Raw genomic sequence first — 26120 nt, forward strand, 5'->3', positions numbered from 1 at the left:
TGTGCAAGCAAAAATCAACTCGTCGTCCATCAACCTCAGAAGTCAATCTCGAACGTGTGCGTGCAAGTTTCATTCGCAGCCCGTCAAAATTGACTGTGGCTGCAGGAAGAGAATTAGGAATTCCGAAAACAGTGTGGAGAGTTCTCCGTAAACGTTTATTATGCAAACCGTACCATCTTCAATTAATCCAGCGTCTTTCTGATGGAAATAAAGCACGTAGGCTCGATTATTGTTTACAGTTACAAGAAAAGATGTTGCTAGATGAAGGTTTTGTAAAAAAGATAATTTTCAGCGATGAAGCTACTTTTCATATTAGCGGCAAAGTAAACCGTCATGACGTGAGAGTTTGGGGAACTGAAAACCCACACGCTTATGTGGAACACATTCGGGATTCTCCGAAAGTAAACGTTTTTTGTGCGATCTCTCGTGAGGCAGTGTATGGGCCGTTCTTCTTTACGGAAACGACAGTAACCGGCATGATATACCTGGATATGTTACAATTATGACTTATTCCTCAGCTACTCAATGACTTCGTTTTCCAGCAAGATGGGTGTCCTGCCCGTTTTCATAAAGAGGTTCGACAGTACCTTAACACAACATTATCTCGGCGCTGGATAAGACGTGCGTCTGAAGAAGACCAACACATTATACTGTGGCCACCAAGATCACCAAACCTCACGCCATGTGATTTCTTTCTCTGGGGATACGTGAAAGATAAGGTGTTTATCCCACCAATGCCGCACGATATTGCTGAGCTAAAGGATCGCATAATCAATGCAATCAACTCTATCGAAAATGACATGTTAGAACGAGTTTGGCAAGAGCTAGACTTTCGTATTGATGTGTGCCGTGTCACCAGAGGAGAACATATTGAACATTTATAGATTTTAACAAAGACTGTTTGAGTCCCTGCATCACCTCGTACAACTTTCATTTAGGTAAGTGAAATACTTTTTTTGTACCGAATTTTTGTAACTCCTAAGAACATTATGAAGCGCTCTGTATTAAATTGAATTACTGAAGAGAAATATTTCGAAATCTGTTCAAATTAAAGGAAACAAAAAACGTAAAATTACAATTTAAATTAATAATAATACCAATTGTATAAAATAAAGATCAAAATTTTTTAAATTATCTTGAAAAAACATGTAGTTTTTTACATCTTCTTCCATAAATAAAAATTGAGGTTTAATGGTAATATGGTTTTTCTGTCAATTTAGAACATTCTATTCGTTATTTGTACTCAATAAAATAAACTGAATAATTATTTAAAACAGAATTATACACATAAATTTATAATATTATAATAACACTGGATGTATTGAGACAAGTCTACAAAGCATATCATTCATAGATAATGAGAGTTAAAATGAATAGAAATTATTTCAAACGAAATAAAATCTGTTTTCAACAAATTGAATTGTAATTGTTACAATAGATGGGAAAGGAGGTCACCGACTAGTAATTTTTACTTACAATGAATACAAGATTACTCTGTAATTACATTAATGGGTACAAGGTATTACTAAATGATATGAAAATGACAACTAAATTATGGAAATTAATTTACTCTAATATCACAATATTGTTAAAACACGCCATCCCCTAGTGATTTTAGATATAAATTAATCAGAAATACCGGATGTTTCAAAAATTACTTCGCAGCTAAAAAAAAAAATATAAAAATTTGTTTAGATAACTTACAGATTCCGTTGAAGTCTCACTTCATAATAAAAAACATCACGTTTTGACTCACGTGGCTCGTTAGTACGGAATTCAGCCATTAGCGCTGCCACAAGTGTTGTTAAAAATTGATACATTGACCGGTGCGGAACGAGCTTGCTGTGTTTTGTTTCACGATTTGCAGTCAACGTAAATTGTAATTGTAGTTCAACGTAATGTTCGTAGTATACGGCAGTTATGTATACATATATAGGGTAGTACGGAAGCTACGGCGGAGACTGGACGGTGGACACATAGGCTCATCAGTAACATCATAAGCTAGGTAGAGCGGAAGCACTGTGATACCAATTTTGAGCTCCCCCAGTTTCTATCAAGGCACGGGTTCTTTCAAGGTTACCTGTACCGTATGAGTATGAGTACCAAGAGATGCTGCTATGATGTTGGGAGCAGGATACGGCAGAATATTAGCGTTTTTTTGCACGTGGTGGAGAGACTTGAGGGCAGTCATGATGGGTCACAGCGCAGTAAATGTGGGTAATATCATAAGTGTGATGTTGGGTAACAGGAAGTGGTTGGACGAGAGTAACGACTGCGGTGTCAGCCATAATTCGAAACAAGTCAACAGAGGAGAAGGGGAAGCAGGCTGGAAGACTGCAGCTGACCTGAGGCGGAGCGACCGATGCCGAACGGCTGTGAGAGGCCAGCTTTAGGGAATGGACGGCAAGGGCTTGTCAGAGTCGTCGTTCGCCGATGATCCCTTGGGGACGTCGCTCTGGCTATTCTAATTCGGTGACAAGAGCGCCCGGATGATTGCGCAGGGCTGTGTACATACCATGTGGATTAGGTCTTTCCCCTGCGTGACTACAGGGGAAGTTTTTTTAGCGGCTGAGAGCCCCACACTTGGCGTCAGAACAAACCTGGTGGCGGCTGGTTTTCCTCCGCCTACGGAAAACAAAAAAAAAACAAGAGCCTGCTAACAGGCATACAATTTACTCTTGGCACCAAACCTTCGTTGTGACAGGTTGTTTTTCTTCCAGAATGAATGACCCAGGAGGCAACTGTAAATGGTGTCGTTTACCTAAGACATGCTTCAAAATTTTCTAATTCCTCAGTTAGATGATAATGACCAAGATGGATGCTATTACTATCAGCAAGACGGGGGAACCAATTCACTGCCGCCTAGATTTTCTTGATACTCGAACCCCAGGTCGGTGGATCGGTCGTGAAGATCCAATTGCATGGCCACCTCGCGTCCCAGATTTAACCCAGTTAGATTTTTCGTTTGGGGTTTCATTTAAATATCGGGTTTATGTGCTAACTTTGGCCGCTGATCTTGTTGAGCTAACAATTCGAACTAAGGCCGCAGCTGCAGAGGTAACGCCCGACTTTTTGGCTACAGTCTGGAATGAAATCGACTTCAGGTGAGATGTATGTCGCATTATAAATGGAAGCCATACAGAATCAAAGTGAATGTTGGGTGACAAACTTGATGTGTTTTTCCAATAAATATGACTGAATGTTTTTATGTCCATAATATTGCTATTCGGGAATAGTTAGTTCTATAATTTGAAAAATATTAAAAAACGTACCCGACTAAAAATGATAAAATAAGTTTTATTTCAAAGAATTGTCTAATGGATGTTTAATTTCTCGGTTGTAATCACAAGAACAGAACGTATCAAAAAAAATTATTAACAAAAGTAGAAGTCTTTTTATCTTCTGAGGTCCTGCCTGTGGAAAAAATATTAAACCTATGTTAATACAAAAAAAAAGTTTGTTTAAAAAATAAATTGAAAATCAAGAAAACGTTAAAAAATTTTACAAAAGTTTTTTACTTAAAATCTAACATTACATGGTCAATTTTATTGTTAAATAATCATCAATAGTACATCCTGAGGAAATAATACGAAAAAGAAAATAAATAAAAAAATTGAACAGTAAAAAGTGGAAATAATAATAATAAAAATTAATTAATCTATACTTACGGAACACTAAAAAACAAGTATTTGTTAATTTATAGATAAAAAAAAAAATAAATAAATAAAAACTGTTACTCTTCAGGAATTCCCAATCGAAAGGATAAATTTAGCGGAAGGACATCTAAATCACCGAAACCTGTAACTCAGTTTACATGCAGCTATCTAAAGCATGTTCTTTTTATAGGGTGGCTAGATAAAAAATTATTATATATAAGATAGAGAAGCATGACTTTCATGCTAATTTAATATATATACATATATACACTCATACACACACACGCACACACATTATATATATATATATATATATATATATACACACACACAAATAATCCTATGAACAAACTAAGGGATGAAGATAACCATTTAATGTTCTTAAAACAGAAAACGTTTGTTAATTGTCGAAACAATATATAACATAAATGTTTGACCCAAGGGTCTTTTTCATTTCGCTGATGATACCAGTAATGATATCCAGTATTTATTGAATACCAATTTACACGTAATACTGAAAAAATAAATAATACATTCATTTCTTATCAGAAAAAGGGTAGCCCTGCATTTCTTCCTATTAATATCTATTTAGGAAGCCAACAGGTGAATGATGTTTATCAAAAAAATTGCAGAATAAATAAAGATTTTTTGTGAGAATCTGAATTTGAGAGAGTTACGAGAAATCTTTCAAAAGATGTATTTATTACAATCAGGTTACTTAGATTTAAAAAAATCCACATGATATGCATTCATATATTCTCACATAGCATATGATATCGATCTTTGTACAGATAGCAGATGTAAGGGTTGAATTGAACATGCTCTGCACTGGAAAAATAGAGCGGTCCGGAACATAGGATTAAGTTACGGAGGACTTTTTAGACAGGCTTTTAGAAATGATAGAAATATTAGTTGTGTCATTTCTTTATATGCTAGAGGTTTCAAGGTGGAAAAAGAGACAGGGAAGGATTTATGCAGAGAGAATTCATTGATATAATACGAGAGAGGAGTGGAATAATTCTAACGAGTCTTACTATTTTTGAGACCAAACCTACAGACTTGGGTCGTAAGTTCTTCTATGCCTACTTATCATGGCTCAAAAACAGGATTTATCGTTTCTATGATAGAAATAACAAATTTTCTGTGGCAAAAAGGCACTGTGAATTTTCAATTCACAGTGCCTTTTACTCTTTAGAAAATTTGTTTTTGTTTTCTAATGTCTCTGTTGGCATCCGTGGCGCGATGGTAGCATTTTGCCTCTATCATCTGGAGGTTCCGGGTTCAAATTCCGGTCAGGCATGGCATTTTCAGACGCTACAAAAACTTTCTTCATTTTATTCTCTGAAGCAATACCTACCGATGGTCCCGGAGGTTAAAAAAGAAAAATAGGGATACCTCTGACTAATAAGAATAAAAAAAACTTTAAAAAATCCATATTTATTTACTTTTTTCTGCTCCCCATTCCCAAAATCACTTCACAAGAGACATAAGGGTGAATTATGATGAAATATTTTTGTGATATCATTATTTAAAGGTTTAATAAACTAAAAATAGTTTTAAAATTTAAAAAAAAAAAAGATATTTTCAAACTTTGATTGATCCCTCACCCCCAATATTGCCATAAAACTTTTACTTCTTTACTTTTCTTTTACTTCTTTATGCTTAGGAAGACGAAAAAAAAATCGGTTAAAAAATATTCAATAAATAAAATTTTAACTTTTTCTCCATTTTTTGGCAGGGAAGAATTTGTGGGCAATCTTTTTTAAATGGTAAGATAAACATGTACGCATGTACTGAGTTTAATATCAAGTGGGGTTAAGTACACAAAATTTTGAGAAAATTGATCCCAAAGAAAAAACTATCCCACCTCTGGAGATATTGACCGTAAACTTTTACCAATAAATTATCCTACATACACGAGTGTCTGCACTGAATTACATCAAAATCGGTTTATCGAGTCAAATTTTACTAGGCTTCAAATACGAAAAAACGTGTATTTATACGAATGTACGCAAGAACATTATCCCTCTCTTTTTTTTGAGAGGGTTCCTGAGTCATGGGACGTCGAGAAATGCAAAAATATCGATACCCCATTTATTGACTGATTAACATACTTTCCTTCTTATAGCATAACGATAGCTATGATGCCAGAAAAGTAAAACTAAGAGTGTTTGTGTCAGAATGTTAGAATGTATTCAGCGTTTATTATTGTTTGTTTTATATGTAGTTCAACGGTAGTTTCGTTAAGTAATTTAAATTGGAAAACGCAAATAAATAATAAATTTAAAATTAAGCAAAATATCGATCCTCTTTTTTTTCAATAGTGAAATTTCACAACTTTATTGATAAAATCAATTTCTCAAGTATTTAATTCCTGTTGAATACACATATCTACCATTTTTGTTTTCCGTTTTAATAATATCCGTTTTTTTTTTTTTTAATCGTATAAATAAAAATATAAAAAGAAAAAATAAACAATATTACTCTTCCAAGAAATTTATGTTCATCAGATGCTGTCATATGAAATAATAAATTATAAAAATATTAATTAAGTTTAGCAATAATTAAAGTATAATAATATCGACCATTTTTAACTTTTATTCATGCAGAATATTGTAATAAAAACTTTACGAAATGTGGTATAAAGAGAAAGGATAACGTAATTCAAATATTAAAATATACAATATGAGAGAAGTTTTCTATGCAGATAGTAAAATAACGGATAAAAAGCAATGAAGAGACCAAAAAGCGGAGAAGTTTCACTAAGAAGAGCGTTACTTCAGAGGGTTATTTATTAATACGACATCAAACACAGATCTAGGAAAAGATTTGTTTTAATAACCTTTATATGCTGCTTTACAGTAACAAATTAAACCACAAGAGTAAAAGAAGCAACAAAAAGTCAAAGGAAAATCAACTGGTATTAAAAAATATGAAAAGAGTAAAACTCGTAATGAGTCAAGCTGTAAAATGAATAAATGACTGTTAGTGAGTTATATTAAAATTTTCAAACCTAATTTGTTGATAGAAATGTAAAGAGAGAGTAGAAATGGTAAAATATGGCAAGTATTAAAATAACTGGAAACATATGTAGAATAATATAATTTAAGATAAAAAGAACGTAGCAGAAAACCGAAAGGAAAAGTGTATGAAACCAGTTGGAAGTAAATGTTGGAAGTAAAAAAAAAAAAAAACGATGATAATGAAATGTACCATGTAATACTAAGGGTTCGTAATAAACTAAATTTTATGGAATTTATGATGTAAAACCCTTGAGGGCTATACTGCAGACGTTCAGAATGTCTTGAACCAATATCAAAGAGTGGGATGAATTTAGCAAGATCGTGTGTGTTAACACAATGTGTACTTATATGTGTATATGTGTGCTGTCACTAGAATGGGATGTTTAAGAATGAGAAGGGGTGGTTAGAAGACGCGCGTTGGTCTCATAAGCCATAGGAATATTTTATTCAAAAACACGAGCCTCTCAATTTCCATATTATTCTGGATTCAATAAAGCTTTATACAGTAGTAACCCCTACACATACACACTTACCATGTTGCAGATGTGAAACTTTTCCCTTCTTTTTTTTTATATGCTTACAGAAAAAACTTTATTCAAAAATAAGATAATATTATAATACTATATGCAATAAACGGTTTTTCATTCTCAATGTTTATTAGTTAATTTATAAAGAATAAATAAATAAATAATACAGCCAAATGTGTATTTTTTAATCTGTAAACACTGGAAAGTATATATTTACATACAAAAAAAGGAAAGAAGCGAATGAACAATACACAATGTAAACGAGTATAATTTAAAAGGATCTTAAAATTAACAGGTTTAATAAAATTAAAAAATACAAAACAACTATTATCGTTTTAAGAAACCAATAGAAATCCTAAATATCTATTTTAGAAATTTCATTTTTGTATTTTGAAATCATTCCAGTCATGTACCATGCTAAAATATTAATCGATACATATGTGAATTGCATTGCAATTGGGCATTGTTTTATAGACATAAAAAAAAAGATTTCAATAAGAACAAATTGAGACACAAAAGAACTTAGCATAAGTTCCTGGTTACGGATAGAACCAGAAAGGATTAAAAAGACGAGCAAATCTAGGTACTTGGGTGAAGTTGTCCAACCAACTGGAATGGACAAGAAAGCAAATATCGTCAGCATCAATAAATAAGATTCTAAAATCCTATGGCCTAACGAAGGACATGTACAATAAATAACGGATCTCAAGGATGGGCAAGATCAGGCTATAAAATGGTAATCCTATCGTTGTTTTATACGCGGCAGAATGTGTAGCTCTGAACCACGGGGAAATAGATAAACTGAAACTTGTTGAAAAAAGGATATTATGAAAAATCCTACTTCCCAGAAAAACGATGATTGGAAATAAAGGAAAATGAGAAATTTACCAGGAGTTAGAAAAAACGGAAGCAATACGTAAGTGAAGTGTGGCATTATAGGGATATCTAACAAGAATGTATTCAAACAGGCTTACGAAGAGAATTTTTGTGAAATATAATGGTGAAAAGACGAACGTTAATTGGGTTCAAGCTAATTAAAAAGAACTTACGGCTAGCAAATATAAACGTGATGGATTCAAAAGTCGAAAGGTGCTTAGGAATCGTTGAAATTCATGGGATCCAGAAGGAGGAGAAATAATGCGATAACGGAAAGTGGTCGGAAGAAAGGAGAAAGCGGGACAGTGAAAGAAGGAAGGAATATTGGAGAGAAGAAACTAACCAGATATCAATTATTCTACGTTATCCTATAGTGACCGGAGTCGAAAAAAAAGAACAAATTGATAAACGCATACCAATTGAGTTTATAAAATGACTGAATACTAACGTACCTTTTAAATTATTTACGAAAAGCAACACTCGTTGATCCTGAAGATGAATTACCCCAGTTGCTTTCTCTATTTTTCCTTTATACGTTTACTTTCTCAGTAGGCGGCTCATCAGTGAGGTACCAGAACCGTTCAGCTATGAGATTTTGGTGTAAGATTCTTATAACAGATTCCGTTTTAAATTTTGTACTAAGGCGTACGAAACCAGTGATTCCATCTTTCAAGCTACTACAATTTTGAATAACAGCGCGACTAAAAATATTTGCCCTATCTTTATCTGAACCACATATCATTAGTTTGTTGCAGCGTACTCGTACTCGTCGATCGGCAGCTGAGAACAATTTACTAGATTATCGTTATCAATAGATTACTCAGACTGAAAAATATGTGATTGGAAAAACGTTAGTTAACTAAGGATATTTTTTCTCGTATAATAAAGTGAAGTCTTTATTCAATCAAGTCATTATTATTCAACTATGGTTATTTTCTATCGACTGAAAGTGGTTATCACCCTTCCTATAAACCTGCAGGATTACTGACCGTAAAAGCAGAAGACGTAACTTTGTTTAATTCTGAATGAATCACAGAAATTTTAAAATTTTATTATCTTGGAAGAATTTTGAAGTTAGAAGATCAAAACCTTTCAAAATAAAGAATTTGTTTATTATTTCTATAGAATACATAACACATTTTAAAGAATATAATAAAAAACTATCATAATGTTAATCGATTGTTTCCAGTTATATGATTAAACCTAGTTATTATCCACCTTTTGGAATCCGGTGAGAGTCTAGCCCTATCAAAACGGTTTATCAAATAATAAATTTAATTATTTTTCCATGTATTAACAAAAAATGGTAAAACACAATAGAAAATTAGAAGAAAGAATGTAATTAAAGGAGAAAGAACTACGTAATTAAAACACAACCGATAACATATGGAAAAAAGTAAATTTTTAAACAGCGAAAGAATTATTTTAATTGGTTCAATAGTTCCTGATATTACCTCAGGGAAAGAAATAAACATTATTTTTTTGAACGTAATATAGAATAGCTAAAAGTAAATTCGCGAATTGACTTGATCATTACGCAGGATATAACAAAGAATACGGATATTGCTTATTTCCTTTTGATTTTTTTATTCCACTTTTTTGTCTGAACGAGTGAAAATAAATAATTTTTATACAAATATAGAAAATAAAAAAAAATATAAGAAAAAATAAATATAATACGCAGAAGATGACAGCAAAATCCTTATTCATTAAAAGACACATTTACGTAATACAAGAATATAAATTAGAGAAATATAAGAGATTGAAGATACAATACGATAAATGCGTAATTCTTTTACTATTATTTTTTTAAAGAATGAAAAATAATGAAGTGAATAAATTTCCCGTTTGGATAAGCGTTAACAAGTAGCTAACAAGTACGAAGTTATATTAAATAAAATTCATTCATTACCCGGGCGCAATCTGCCTAAAAGTTCTCCGTTTTTCTCATTTCCTTTCATTTCAGACAATGAAATCTGTCAACCGGAAAAAATATTACTCGATTCTACGTTGCGTTGCAGGCAGTATTCTCCTATACAACATACACCATCAAGTTACTACTATTTATCTTTACGAAATAACCATAAATTACACACATTGTTCATTACATACATAATAGCCTATACGTAAACGGTAGGTACAGAAGTAAATAATTTTTTTAATTTTTTAATTAAATAAAGTTTTTTAAATTTGAAATTTAAAAAAAGTTTCTTTCTTAAAAAAAAAAAATCGAAGAGAAAATAATCAAATACTGTAAATACGGCTGTCTTATTTTAGTTATAACGTATATGCTGCGGCGTAATATCTTTGCCAATTAGTTTGGAGTTTCACAAAAATCAAATTAATTAATTTTTTTTTACCCTACATTCATCACTCTATTAACCTACGCTATTTTATTTCATTACTGAATTTTTTCTTTGGATATTAAAAAAAAGAAAAAACCACTCCGTAGTTGAATAATCTTCAATCTAACCAGATTTAACACATATGTGAAAGACATATGTGTTTTTCTACTTTCTGCATATCTAAATTTTTTCTCAATTTTATTCCGTAAATATTTAATATTTTTTTATCAATGTCTCCGTTTAATCAACTAGATTTTTTTTTTCATTTTATACCTACTTCATTTATTAATAGTTATTTAAAAATTAAAATTCATATTAGATTATTGCTTTCACATGAAAATTACTCGTCGGTGATTCATATATTCTTAGCACAAAAGAAAATCTGATGTGGACACTACATGATTTCCTTGCATGCCTATTAAATTACATATACATATTTTTTGCTACAGTTCATTTAAACTTATTTCATTTGAAAGTCAGATACGATCCACTGAGATTCTTTAATAAAATTGACAGTTCCACAATTGCTGAAATATTAGTTTTATTAACATCAAATATTTATACAATTATTAATTCAACAGGAGTAATGCACTAAAAAATAAGAATTTTTTTTCAATTTATTAAAGATCGGGCATGCATGTATCAGTGTGTATGTTGTTCTTGTGAGGGCCGACTTTTCAATTACTCTGTAGGTAACGTTAATGTAGAAAAAATTAAACAGAAATTCTAGAATAATTAAATTAAATTAAACAGAGATTAAACTAGAAAATCCAGAAATAATACAATTGTTAATTATAAATTTCAATTAATATTAATAACCAAATGTTTCACCAAATCTATTTTAAATATACACATATGTAACAATGCCTATACTTCTAAATAACTTCTAAATTTTCATATATTTTTTTTATTATCATTAAATAATTATTTATTGTAAAAATACTCTACTATCACGGGTTAATAATTATTAATACATCAATATATTTAAATTAAAAAAAGTTAGAAAAAATAAATATAAAAAAATGTTAAAAAAAATTAGATGAAGTCTGATTTGAACCAAATTTTTTTATCTTCGTTTGTAAGATAAAAAAATTTATTAATTAAAATTTTATTTGGCTATAACTCTGGAACCAATGAAAATAAGTACCACCTACGATATATCGTTGAAAAGCTCACAATAGGGGTTTATTACTGCAGTTAAGAAAAAGTCCAAAATCCAAATGTTTTTAAATTTTGGGCTTTTTTCGACACTTTTAGTTAGTCAATTTCAATCAAAAGGGGAGGTGCACAATTAGATGTTACAAAAGTCTTAAATCCAAAATTTCAACATCCTACGGCTAATCGTTTCTGCGAGATTCTTACATACAGGTATCTTGCATACGAACGAGGAACACTTTGTTTTCAATTTATGGGTATCGAAAGATATAGTCCGGATTTCATTAAGGAGCCAAATTAAGGAGTAATTCTTGTTTAAGGTGGATTCTTGTGTAATTTGAGTTGAAAATAGAATTAAATAGGTTCCAGAACTATAACTCCAGTAGGTTTTGAGATATCCGAATAAAACAAAATTGCCAGAAAATGATTTTTTTTTAGGTTTGTAATACAACAGCTTTGTTAAATGACTAATAAATTGTAGTTTATTTATACATTTTTTATTTAGTTTTCGTTTGTTTTGCTTCAATAAAAAAAACGATTTTTAAAAGGTTTATTGGTTGCATTTTCATTGATTTTCTCAGAATAAAATTCTCTTCAAGTTTTATTGCTAAATTTTCCACATTTATTAGTCATTTAACAAAGCTATTGTAGTATAGACCTAAAAAAAATTGTTTTCCGACAAATTTTGTGTTTTACGTCGGATATCTTAAAAATTATTGACGTTACACTTCTGCCACCTATTTTATCCTATTTGTCAGTGAAATTACAACAGAAACCAACCAATTCTACTCCTTAATTTGGGTTTAAAAAATTACAGTAGGGCTTCTTTTTATTAGAAGAGCTGAAATCCGGGCAAAATCTTTCGCTAGAACTCGAAAACAATGCGTTTCCAGAACGATGTATATGAACGTTTTTCATTATTTAACCAGTAAAACATGTACTGAAAATTTCTTTGTTTCTTCGTGCGACACTGAATACAAATTCATACGTATGATTCCAGGCGTACAGTTTATACAGAGTGTTCCCATATAAAACGCAACCCATCAATCACTCATCCATGAAATTACAAAAGTCAAGCTTACTACCCTACTCGTTACTGAAATGGACTCGTCCAACATCTGAACATCGCAGCGACTCAGTAGAACACTATCGATAGTAACAACAATGCAATCATAACGTTCAGTGTACTTCTATAGACAAGATGGTGTTTTCGCTAGATGAACGTGTTTTCATTGTTGACTCGTACTTCAGTACGAAATCAGTGGTTGCAGTGCAAGATTTGTTTCGCCATAAGTACCCAGATAAACCAGCTCCTAAGAAAACATCAGTATTAAGGTTAGTTGCAAAATTTAGAGAGACTGGTTCTGTTAATAACAAAGAACACAAAAGATCTCCGTCAGTGTTGAATACAGATACAGTCACTGAAATCAAAGACCGATTACTCGCCTCGCCAAATAAATCGATCAGAGTTTGTCTGCTGAAATTAATTTGTCTAAATCAACCGTTCATCGGGCGACTAAACAATTACAATTACAACCTTATCGCATTCAAACGGTTCATCGACTTCTTTAGCCCGACAAAGAAAAACGGCTACAATATTGTCAACGGTTCCGTCGATTTCTGCGTGAGGGAATTAATGTTATGGATTCGTTATTTTTCACAGATGAAGCACGGTTTCATTTGGATGGCTACGTAAACAGCCAAAACAGTAGAATTTGAAGTGCTGAAAATCCCCAGGTTTATCACGAAAAACAATTACATCCGCAGAAGTTGGGCGTGTGGTGCGCGATATCGCGGAAGAAAATAATCGGTCCTATTTTTTTCGAGTACACCATTAATGCAGAACGATATCAGGATATTTTATTTCAGTTCATTGCACTCTTGGAAGAGGAAGACAGAACTGCTGACTACAACATGACGGTGCGACATCGCACTATGCAGGTTCAACTTCTGATTTCGTTGAGGAATTCATTTGTATTAACTATTCAATTTTTCTACTAATAAAAATGATTGAAAAATATAGATTAGGCCATCTAGTATTTTTTAATTTTTTTAAACGATTGTTGAACATTTTCCGCCCGGGATTTTCAATAATCGTTTAGTATTGTTTATATTATATATAAAAGCATCTTATAATAAAAATTGTAACATAGCTCTGATACTCCACCTATCTGCCTAGTTGTTTATCTTTCTTTAGACAAATAATACTTTACTAAACGCGTAATTATGTCATGTTATTTTTAAGGTCAAAATTCTTCGAATAAAATTCTTATTATATTTCTATTCTGAAAAACTAAGTTTTGTGTAAATTATAATTTAATAAACACGATTTAAAGTAGTGGTATAATTCAACATGATTTAATACATTACAAAATAACTTATTCCCGTCTAAGAACCTTGTTATTAAATATAAACTTAGTTATTTCTAAAACAAAATGCTAACATTGTTTACATTTAGGGTCATCGAACTTTATACTTTAAAATAAGTTGGGGACAAATTAATAAACTTCATTATTTCTATAATGAAATATAAACAACTCAGAATATTTTATATCTTCTAACAAATTGTATTAACCGACCTAAATTGATTACATCAATAATTAAGGTTTTTTTTTTAGCACTATTATTATGAATAGAATGATAAAAATAATTTATTTTCGTCGCTACAAATAAAAAAAGATCAGTTTTAAAATAGATACCTCAGTATAATATCTAATCTTCATTTCACTTCAACTTATAAAAATTTGTAATTATATAAAGAATTAAATTCCTTTTTATTTTCTACTAAATGATAACGCCACATAAGCTTGAAGGTTGTGCGTGGGATATGAAAATGGAAATGTAGCATATGAAAAATACCGTGCCTGACCGGGATTCGAACCCAGTACCTCCGGATTTAATTTGGTATTTTACGAAAAGCTGGCAACAATGTGGCTGAATTTTGCAGAGATTTTATAAAGCGTATACTTTAACTTTTCACTTGGTAATAAATTTGAAAGATATTACTCATTTTATGCATATCAACCAAAAGGTTTGTAGATAATTTGACATGAAAACGAAGTCATTATTTACCAAAAAAAGTTGGAAATTTAATTATGGATTATTTGTTTTAAAATGTATTATAGTTGAAAAAAATAACTTACTATTCTATAGATTAATACAAGAAAAAATAAATTCCGAAAGCACCCTGTAATATCTGGAAGAAAGGTTGCTCGACTATTAGTTCCTCTTGATAAAATATAAATATCATTCCCAATAAAAAAAATACATAAAATAAAAGTAATAATAAAAATGTGTAAGAGTAAGGAATCTCAATTCCTCCAACAACAAATCATACTTTCTGGGTCACCACACTTTTTTCTTTAGTTATTTTTTAAACGTACGGTTATCTGAATGCGGATTAACCTTTGTGAAATACATACTGAGCCTAATGGAACTTGTAGAGATACGTTATAGTATGGTAGAGATGTTATGGAGGAGTGTAGCTGGTAAGCGTCCGTCCGAGCCGGCCTCCGTGGCGCGAGTGGTAGCGTCTCAGCCTTTCACCCGGAGGTCCTGGGTTTGAATCACGGTCAGGCATGGCATTTTTCACACGCGCTACAAAACCTCATCTCATCCTCTGCGGAAAGTATTGCTTGACTGCGGAATCCGGAAGTTAAACATAAAAAAAGAAAAAAAAGCGCCCATCCGAAGACACATTTTCGAGTTCGGTAACTACGACTAATTGATGTGAGTATCGGGTAAGCTGGGATCTCTAATCCCATCCAAAAACAAAATAATAGCAAATCATAAATAAAAGTTCTCTAAAAAAGAAACTGATAGAAAAAAGGTGTTTTAAAATACAAGGCGTATCCGGAAAATACATACTCTTTTATTATTAAAAAATACAATAAATTTCAACAGAATAATTTTATTTTTATATAGAACATATCTTAAACTTTTTTCCTACATAATTTCCCCCATTATTAAAGGATTTTTCATATCTTTTAACAAGTTTTTTCATTCCTTCCTCAAGGAATGGTGCTAACCAGTAAGGTATTGATTGAGATGGAGAAAAAGTATTGTTCGAGATTGAGAAACAAGTGGTAGTCACTCGGCGCCAAGTCAGGAGTATGAACTCGGTGCATCAATTTTTCCTAGCCAAATTGTTCAGTTTGACTTTTGAATTTCACCGGTAACATGCAGATGAGCATTGTTGTGAAGGAACAAAATCCCAAGACTGAACATACTTCTGATGTTTTGGATTCACTGCGCAGACTTTGAGAGATCACAATAAAGCGAAGCATTTATAATCTTGAAGCTTGGAAAAAGTCATTCAACAAGATCCCTTCTTTCTAATCCTAGAAGAAAATGCTTCTGATTTTTCATATTGAAATGGTGGTTTTGAACTTCTATTTTATCGGAGATTTGTGTGTCGCCATTATATAGACTGCTATTTAGATTCAGTGGTGATTTGAGAGACCCAAGTCTCGTTATAAATCACTATTTGGCACAAAAAATCGTTACCTTCTAATGAATTGGGTTTTTTGAACCTCCGTCAATATTTTCTGCAGCTAAAGAGAAATCAAGAATTTGTGATCTTTCAGGTTTTGTATTATCGTACTACTTCATGCAAAATTGTTGTAAAATTTCAAGGAACTCAATACATAATGAAAATGTTATAAATGGCCGATTTTCTTTAATCTTTCTTTCCTTCCACTCGTGGATGAACCAAAACCTAGTTTGAGACGAAAGGGCGTCCTTCACTTGTCATCCACATTACTGCGTCCCTCACTGAACTGCCGCACCAACCTTCTAACCATTTTATCACTCATAGTTTTTTAACCACAAATCTCACTAATTTGTCGATGAATACCAAATAGTTTGACATTTATGTATTTAAATATAGGATAACTGTCCTAATTTCCCAATATTATAGGATTGTCGATTAACCTGAACATTTTAAACGCTGTTTAATCATCTGTTGTACTTGTAATGGCATCTGCTGTAAACCAAAGAATAATAGAATGTGGCCCCCACGTTCATAGCTGCGATGCATAGCTGCGGGGATAGTAAAAGGAAACTGGACTTATTTTCCAGATACGCCTCGTAGTATTTTAATTTTTATTGATTAAGTAAGATGGGCTGGAGTATTTCAGGAATAAAGCGGTCAAGAATAGTTCAATAGCAGTCAATTTTTACTGAACCACAGAGTAAATTATTGATCTACGTCAATAATCAAAGTAAATTATTGTTCAACAGTTGATCGAAATCCGAATAAAAATCCTAGTTTAGAGAATGCTCTTATATCTTCGTCAATATTAATTATTATTTTTAATTATGGCGGTTAATAAGAATAATAATAAATGTTTATTTCTCCCAATGCTAGTCGAGGTGGTTTCATACCATTATCAAATATGGTGAGTTCCACTAGAGAAGAGGAATTCGATAGTGTGGTGGGGGTATAATAAAAGCATTTCCTTCATAAAAGAATTCTTTTCTTTTATTTTAACTATATTATTATCGAAAAGATTGCGTAAAAACATACGCCAAAACAAAAAAATGTAATTAATAAAGTTTGACATGGTAAATAAAATATAACTCATATTTCATTATAAAGGAAATATTTGTCCAAAAGAGTATAAATAAAATCTGAAAAGAAATAATAACGAGAAAGAATTACAGTGTATTCTTTGACAGCGATTACTTTTAACTTTTCCAAAGTTAATAATAATGAGTTCCAAAAATAAATGTAACGTAAAATTTTATTTAAATTAATGAATAAAGCTACTAAAACAATCTTAATAAGAAACTAAGTAAATAGATAAATTAAAAGAAAGAACATCAGTAAAAACTCTCTGTAAAAGTATACCAAACTTCTATATAAGTATAAAAGAAGCACTTTAATTTTCTTTGATATAAAAACGAAAAATATTTTATCTACGTCCTTGCCAGCATTACTGATTTTTATGTGAACAACTAGATTAAGTAGCATTGGGTGTAATTACAAAGTAAATGGCAGAAAAAAAACTTAAAATTGTATTAAATTCCTCTGAATTTAATACAATACCCAGAAAATTTTGAAAATAATAACAAGCAAATAATATGTTATGGATTACTGTAAGTTATTCCGTCTAATTAAAGTTTGTGTGTATATATATATATATATATAATAATCAATTTATAGATTTCTGTTTTGTATGCAGATATTTGTCATTTACCATTAAATCAATATCTCGTTAGCATTAAAAAGAAAATATATTACTTCATATGTATATATATAATGTATGTATACGCTGAATAATAGAGAGGTTAATTACCCCTTTCAAATTATCCGTTGATTATTCCACGATTCCAAGTTAAAACTAAAATCAATTTTCTTCTTACTTAACAAATAAAATCAATTTATAAATTGAAAAAAATTGACGAAAATGTTATCTCATTCAAATTGAAAAATGAAAACTAAATAAAATATTACTCTTCAAATAAACTTATAATCATATATATAAATAATAAAATAGTAGTAATAATAATAAAGTAAACGGTAGTTAATCAGGTAAAAATTATAAATGAAATTAAAAATATGTTTTAAAGAGATTATGTTAAAAATTATTTAGTAGAAAACGAAATCAAATAATACAAAACAATTATATTCCACTTTTCATCTTCTTAATTTTTTTTTCAAGTATTTGTTTAATAATTCTCCCTCTATGAATCATGAGATTTGCCGATGGTGAGGGGGCTTCAGTGCTCAGTGATACAGAGTAGCTGGACCGAAGGTGCAACCATATCGGAGAGGTATCTGTTGAGAGCCAGGCTAAGGAATGATTCCTGAAAGAGGGCAGCAGCTCTTTCAGTAGTTGTTAAGGGCGTAGATCAGGACGACTTAAGCAGCCATATTAACATCACTCAATTTTCTGAGTACTGCGTAGCTGAAAGCGATGGAAAACTACATCTGCTTTTTTTCCAAGAAAATGAAGCTCTCTGCATTTTCATATAACAAAGATGGTAAAATATGCCTTCCTTGGTAAAATATTCTGGAGGTGAACTAGTCCCCCGTTCAGATCTTCGGGTGGGGGACTACAAGGGAAGGGGTCACCAGAAAATTAAAAAATATCATTCTAATTCAGTAGGTTTCATAATGAATAAGAAGATAGGGAAGAGAGTAGAGTATTTCAAAATGCATGGCGATAGAATCATTGAAACAAGGATAAAATCGAAACCTAAACCGACAACGATTGTTAACGCCTATATGCCTACAAGCGCCCATGATGATAATGAGGTAGAGTGTATATACGATGAAACTGACGAAGCAATTAAATACATAAAAGGAGATGAAAATTTAATAATAGTTGGAGATTGGAATGCAAGCATTGGAAAAGGCAAGGAAGGAAATATAGTGGGTGAATGAATACGGGCTGGGCAAAAGGAATGAAAGAGGGGACCGACTTATAGAATTTTTCACGAAGTATAATTTAGTAATTACCAAAACACCCAGTTTAAAAATCATAATAGAAGAATATACAATGAAAAAAGCGAGTTACTGCAAGGTAACAGATAGATTACATCATGGTTAAGCATAGATTTAGAAATCAACTCGTCGACTGCAAAACTTACCCTGGAGCAGACATTGATAGCGACCATAATTTAGTGAATGAAATGTAGATTGGAGTTTAAAAACCTGAAGAAAAAGTGTCAGATGAATCAGTGGAATTTAGAGAAGCTTGAGGAAGAGGAGGTAAAGAAGATTTTTGAGGAAGACATCGCAAGAGGTCTGAGTAAAAAAGATAAGGTAGAAAATGTAGAAGAAGAATGGGAGAATGTTAAAAACGAAACGCTTAAATCAGCAGAAGCAAGCTTAGGCGGAACAAAGAAAACTGGTGGAAAACCTTGGATTTAAGACGATATATTGCAGCTGATGAACGTAAAAAATATAAGAGTGCTAGTGATGAAGAAAGTAAAAAGAACTATCAACAATTAAGAAATACTATAAACAGGATATGCAAACTATAAACGTGTTCAGAAATGGAAAAAATGAACATTGGTAAAATAGACGGAGCACACAGGAAAATTAAGGAAAATTAAGGAAAATTTTGGGGTACATAAAATAAATCTAATAATGTGTTAAACAAAGATGGTACTCCCATTTATATTACGAAAGACAAAGTCGATAGGTGGGTGGAATATATTGAAGAGTTATACGGAGGAAATGAATTAGAAAATGGTGACTATTCTTTTAGCAAAGCTTGAATAACTACAACAAAAGAGTTTGAAAGTATTTCAAAAGAAGGTACGGGGGAGATAAGTAGTCAGAGAGGGTGAAAAATGAAGAACTAATGAGGAGAGTAAATGAAAATAGAAGCTTGATCAAAATAATTCAGAATTGAGAAGCCAACTTGCTGGAACATGTCCTGATAGAAGAAGAGTTTTTACAGCAACGTCAGTAAAATCATCAGAGGGTGCGGAGAGAAAAATAATTACGAAAAAAAAAAAAATGGGAACTAACAGTAACCTAAAATATCACTGGACATAGAAAAGGATGTTTTATATATAAAGGATATAAAAATCAAGAATCATCCTTTATAAATTACAATAACCTGAAGCTGCTTCAGGGTAAAAAATAACTAACTACAAGGGATTTTAATAACTAACTTCAGGGTAGACAACCAAATAATAATATTCACTTTTAAACTAACATGACTGAGAATCTTGTTTACTTCGAATCGTTATTTAATTTTTTTTTTATTCTGTAGAAGAATAGTGCACTATGAAAGCGCTCATATCGGTAAGAAAAAAATCTTATATGGACACCACATTACTTCCTTGTATGCCTATTAAATTATATATACACATTTTTTGCTGCACTTCATTTAAACTTACTTCATTTGAAAGTGAACAATACTCCAATTCTTTATTAAAGTGAACAGTTACGTAATTACTAAATATTAGTTTTTATTAACATCAAATATTTAAACAATTATTAAATCAACAATCTTACATGAATATTAGAATGAAGTCCCTCTATTACTTATATTACTAGATCAGCATTATTCGTAACTTCGTGAGTTGCTGATTAACAAAAGTTTTAGATTTATGGTGTGTCGTATAAACAGAAGTTAATAATTAAACTATTTCGTTTAATGAACTCCTGTATACTGATTACAAATGTTAATTTCGACGTAATGGTGTAAAATATTCAGTCTTTATTATTGGATTATTTGGTGATTAATTAAAAATGAAAAAAAAAACAATTATTCAGAAAATGTAAAAATCAAAGAAAGAATTAAAATATTAAAAGAAGATGATAAATATGAAGAGGAAGAAAACGTTAAGACCAAGGAAAGAATAAAAAGATGAAGAGAGGATGATAAATATAAAGAGAAAATTTGAAAACTAGAGAACGTGTACACAAATTAAGATCAGAAGAATTATACCAAACTAAACAGCGATTAAATGATTGGCAATAAAAAACAAATAAACGAAGTAATGATCAACTCCGGCTTAGGAAGAATATTGTCCGACAATATCAGAGGAGTAATAAATTAGATAAGAATTTTTTGCAATTTATTAAAGATCAGACATGTATGCCTCCGTGTATATGGTGATCTTCTGACGGTCTATTTTTCAGTCACTCTGTAGTTAATCTTAATGTAGATAAAATTAAACAGAAATTAAACTAGAATATCCAAAAATAATACGAAACAAAATTAAATTTTCAATTCATATTAAATAATCAGATGTTTCACCAAATCTAATACATATACACATATGTAATGCCTATTAAATTACATTTACACATAATATACCTCGAACAAGTGTTCGGGGTATATTATGTCTTTTATAAGGATTTGAATACCGTTTATACCGGAAATTCTTTTAAGGTATCGTGACAGTAAGAATGACTGCGAACAATAATTTAAAGTAAAAAATGATAGGAAACAATACATTATGAAGGATTAATTTCCTGAACGATTGGGCTCAGCTAATTTAATAAACTTATACAAAAAATCAAACATTAAAATTTTTAAATTTCTGTTAATTTTGAAACTATAAAGTGTTCAATAAATTTTACAAATCTTTTTTTTAATTTATTGCTGAAAACACCGTTTAAGTGAAAGATTTCAAGGGATGACAATTAAAGTAAATAAAATTTTAAACAAATTAAATAGTTGAATTTTTATTTCAACTGGATAAAACGATTTAAAAAAATCAATTTATCTGCAACGGGGATCTGTTTCCTATTTACTAGTAGTTTGCGTGATTCATCCTATTTGAGGTGCATAATTTATTACCAGAACATTTCATTTAAAAATAAAGAAAATGTAAATTGAAAAAAAAAAAAAACATTTGCACATTCCATAATTTTAATTGGGTGTTCCTACCTCTCCACACCAACCCCTGCAGAAATAGGATTTGGTATCCACTTATCGGAGATAAGTGGATTGCCAAACTACCTTTGACTACCTGAGACTACCTTTGGGTCACCGAAGAAAGTCAAAAGGAAACTAAATATTGTTACCACATATATACCTAATTTAATTTCGGCGGGCGAACACGGTAGCAACGATGTGAACTGACGCACGGTATACGTACGCGCTGATACAAGCATCATTCCCACCGCGCAGTTCTCCCACCATAGCGGCACAGCAGCCCCACCACTCTCAGGCTCCAATAAAAGAGCGTGCAAGAGAGCGAATTTTCAATTGATCATCGACCACCCTCTGGAGAAGACCAACAAGAAGAAGAAGATGGAAGAAGACAGAAGAAGTTCCCTGGCCGCCTCAACGTAGGACCTCTCAGCCGATGCCAACGTCCCCGGCCGGTCCGTTGAGGGAGCCGCTGAACGCGGACGATACCTTTCCGCTCCAGCTCAACGGGCTTCAATCGCCCTGGCCGGCGGACTCAGCAGCAGTAGCCGGCCCAGTGTGGGATCGTACGGGGAGAGCCGCTTCGACCGATGTCGACCCGACACTGCAGGGCTCTGGACCCAACAGATCTTCTCAGAGCTAACGCAAAAAAGGTCCCTTCTCAGGGCTACCATAAGGTTAATAATTACAACGAGCTGTCGAAGCCAATCGACGCCAAAAACGGCCCTTTTCAGGGCTTCCATAAGGTTAGTAAAGTGCCAGGTGCCGTCGAAGTCATTCGGCAATAATATATAATATTACAAAAGTTGAATTACTTTATTTAATCAATATTATTATTATTATTATAGAGGTTATATTAACCTAATTATATTAGGTTATATTAAAAAAGTAATTTGTCTAAAAAACCTTAGATCAAGATAAATATTTAATACATACATATTTGTCAGTGCAATATTTATATTTAATTTTAACCCCCATAACATACATCGCAAGCAAGCTTAATGAAAAGAAAGTTAATAAAAATAGATATAAAATAGTAATTTACTTTTACATTTAATAACAATAATAATAATAATAATAATAGTAGATTTACAAAGCGATAAGCTATGTATTTTGATGATAGGGTATAAAAGAAACATGTTCGTGTCTAACATAGTTAAGAATTTATCAAGAGTTGGATCAGTTAGTGAATCGATCCATCCAGAATTATTTTAATTTTATATTTTTATCGTGCACAATTTATAAAACATGATAAAATTATAGGAAAAAACAGTTAATCTTTAACATTATGAGTTAGTACTTGATAAATTTAATGTCATTTGTAATTTTTTTTTTCTTTTAATACTCTTCTAATCTGTCTGTTATATATGTAGTTGGCATAATCATCAATTAGAAAATTCGTTGAGTATCTATAATCATCGTTCAAATCTACGTAAACGTTTTTTTTTGTCATATACTTAAATAAACAGCACTTTTCCACGAATAACAGCCTATAAAAAAATTAAAAAGATGTGAAATAAAAGTAAAACAGAAAAACGCCCAAAAAAAGGCACACTAGTACTGAAGAAATAAATACTTTTGCAATCCTTTCTTAACTCTCGACTTAATATGTCTGAACCAAATTATAAACAACAACCAACAATTTACAAACTCTAAATTTTACAGACTTCAAGAAATCAAAATTTAAAGTTCTGATAAAACATTATTATTTAATTTTCAGACGAAACTTTCAGGTATGAGAAGCCTTAAATAAATTTTATTTAGCAAATATTTCTACCTCGAAACGGTAGAGTTTTCGGTATAGGATTACAGCTTTGGGGTATACTGTAGGCCACATTTGAAACTACTTGTGAAAAATATTAAATGACCGCCATTTTCATCAAGGCTGTCGTGAGAACCTTAACCAAAATGACTGTTCAGGCTACTGCCTAAAGTAAATTTCTTCAAAATTTCCGTTTTTCAATGTTCTTTAAATTGATTTTTCCAATTCTACTCTTTCCTTTTAAAATTTTTGAGTTGTCCCTACCATGGCAGTCCACTGTGGAGATTGAAAGTGTGGTGATCTCATATTTTTATGAAAATAGTCGTTTTTACGAAGTAGGCTTATTTGAGGGAAATTGGTTACACAACGCAGCGTAGTATATTCATTGTCTCCCAGTACATCAGATGTGCCAGTTATGCCCAAACCCAGAATGCCTTCACAGAAAAGTATGGTGTAGATGCACCAAACAAATTCTCATCAGACGGCAATACGACTAGCTCCAAGAGAAAGGAAACGTAGCAGATGTAGCTAAAAGTGGTCGACGAAAAGTGCTAACACCAGAAATAATGATCACCGTGCAAGCTGCATATTCTGTTAGTCCCAAGAAGTCTGTGTGATACCTACGCGTATCTAGCCAGTCTGGACTCTCCATTGGTGGTGCCCACACGGCATTGCGCAAGTGTTTAAAGATGCATCCGTACGAATTCGTATTGCTCACGAGTTTTTTTCCTGCAGACACTGGAAATCGTGTAAATTTTTGTCAGCAGTTCAAGTTATCTGTAACGCTGGATGGAAAAGAACTACATGATCGGTTTCGGTCTAACAAGGCATGGTTCCACCTTGATGGATACGTGAACGCACAGAATTCACGCATTTGGTGTCACGGAAAATCCACATCAGCTGCACGAGTCTCCTCTGCACGGACAAAAATTGGGTGTTCGGTGTGCAATGTCACGTAAGAAAATCTTCATGACACAGTGAACAGAGAGCGCAATATAGAAATGATGCAACAATCTGTAAACAGCATACGTGCAGACCGGCTAGAGTATACGTAGTTTCAGCAGGACAGTACTACGGCTCATACAGCCAACAACACTCTATGACTTTCTTGGATCAGTGTTTTCATGGATAAATAATTTCGAAGGGGTTGTGGCCCCTTCGGTCTCCTGTTTTATCCCCTCCTGAAATTTTCTTGTGGGGACACCTTAAGGATACCGCTTACAAAACTCATCCTCAAACTATTACCGAATTGCTCTAAGAAATTGAACGACGTGTCGCTGTGATTCCTCAACAAACTTTACATAAGTTTAAGAGCATGCAACGTCGAATTCTATTATGTGAATTGCATAATGGTGACCACTTTCAATAATTATTCTCTCATTTTCCCATAAGGTTGCGTTACTTTTTGAACCCTTTTTATTATTATAATACCTCTGTAAAACTTAATTTTTCGTTTAAGAAAATCATGAACTAAAATTCTATGGAAAAAATTTACAAAGGATCACCATAAAAACTATCTTAGAACATATCATCAAAATTAGGACGTTAAAAAAATACAACGCTTAAGAACTTCCTTCTTTTTTTTAAAATCTGTAAAAAAACAATGAATTACAACGGAGTTAAAAGTAATAAGAACGTGATATGAAGAATTTTTTACCACCTCTACTTAGTAAAAGCATCTAAATGTTAATTTTTCTTGTAGTGGGAATGAATTAATTGGTGTTCTACATTATGTGTAATATTTTTTTATAGCGCTGAAGAATGCATGTATGCACATTTTTTTCAGGTAAAAAAGTAGTAATTGGAATAGTTTTCTCTCATAAAACAATTATGCAAATCGTGCAGTCAGTCTTTGTATAGAGCAAAATTAGTGGTATATACGGTTCATTAAAGGAAGCAATATAAAAACTAGTTGAATCGTTAATTTCATCAAGTAACCTAAAATGAAATGTTTGTTATTTTTTTAAATATTATTTTATCTACAATAGTTAATTGTTAGCATAAATGTATTCTATAAATTACGTTAAAATAATAATCAAAAGCAGTATTAATATGTTCACTAAATTTTACTAAGATCAAAACGCAAAAATCATATACATTGTTCTAATTACTTGGTTTTCCGTAAAGCAAATAGAGGATTGTAAAAGTACCTGAGTGTCCAATAAAATGTAAGAACAGGGAGATGAAATATGATCGACACATCCGGTAACAGCAAACCAAAATACTTGATTTTAAAGAGGCCATTGAAAAGCAAACATTTTAACAACCGTAATCAAAATTGTAGCCATTTAATATTTTTCATAGTTAGTTTCAATAGTTGTTTTCAGTATCTCGTGAAATGTTAAAAAAAAGTAAAATTTAGAATATTCTATGTGTTTAAAGGATTTATTTTTCAATAGAAAAATCACACCGAAAAATAGATGGTTTCAT

This window comes from Lycorma delicatula, chromosome 5, assembly GCF_047948215.1.
Source record: "Lycorma delicatula isolate Av1 chromosome 5, ASM4794821v1, whole genome shotgun sequence".
In the NCBI taxonomy this organism is placed as follows: domain Eukaryota; kingdom Metazoa; phylum Arthropoda; class Insecta; order Hemiptera; family Fulgoridae; genus Lycorma; species Lycorma delicatula.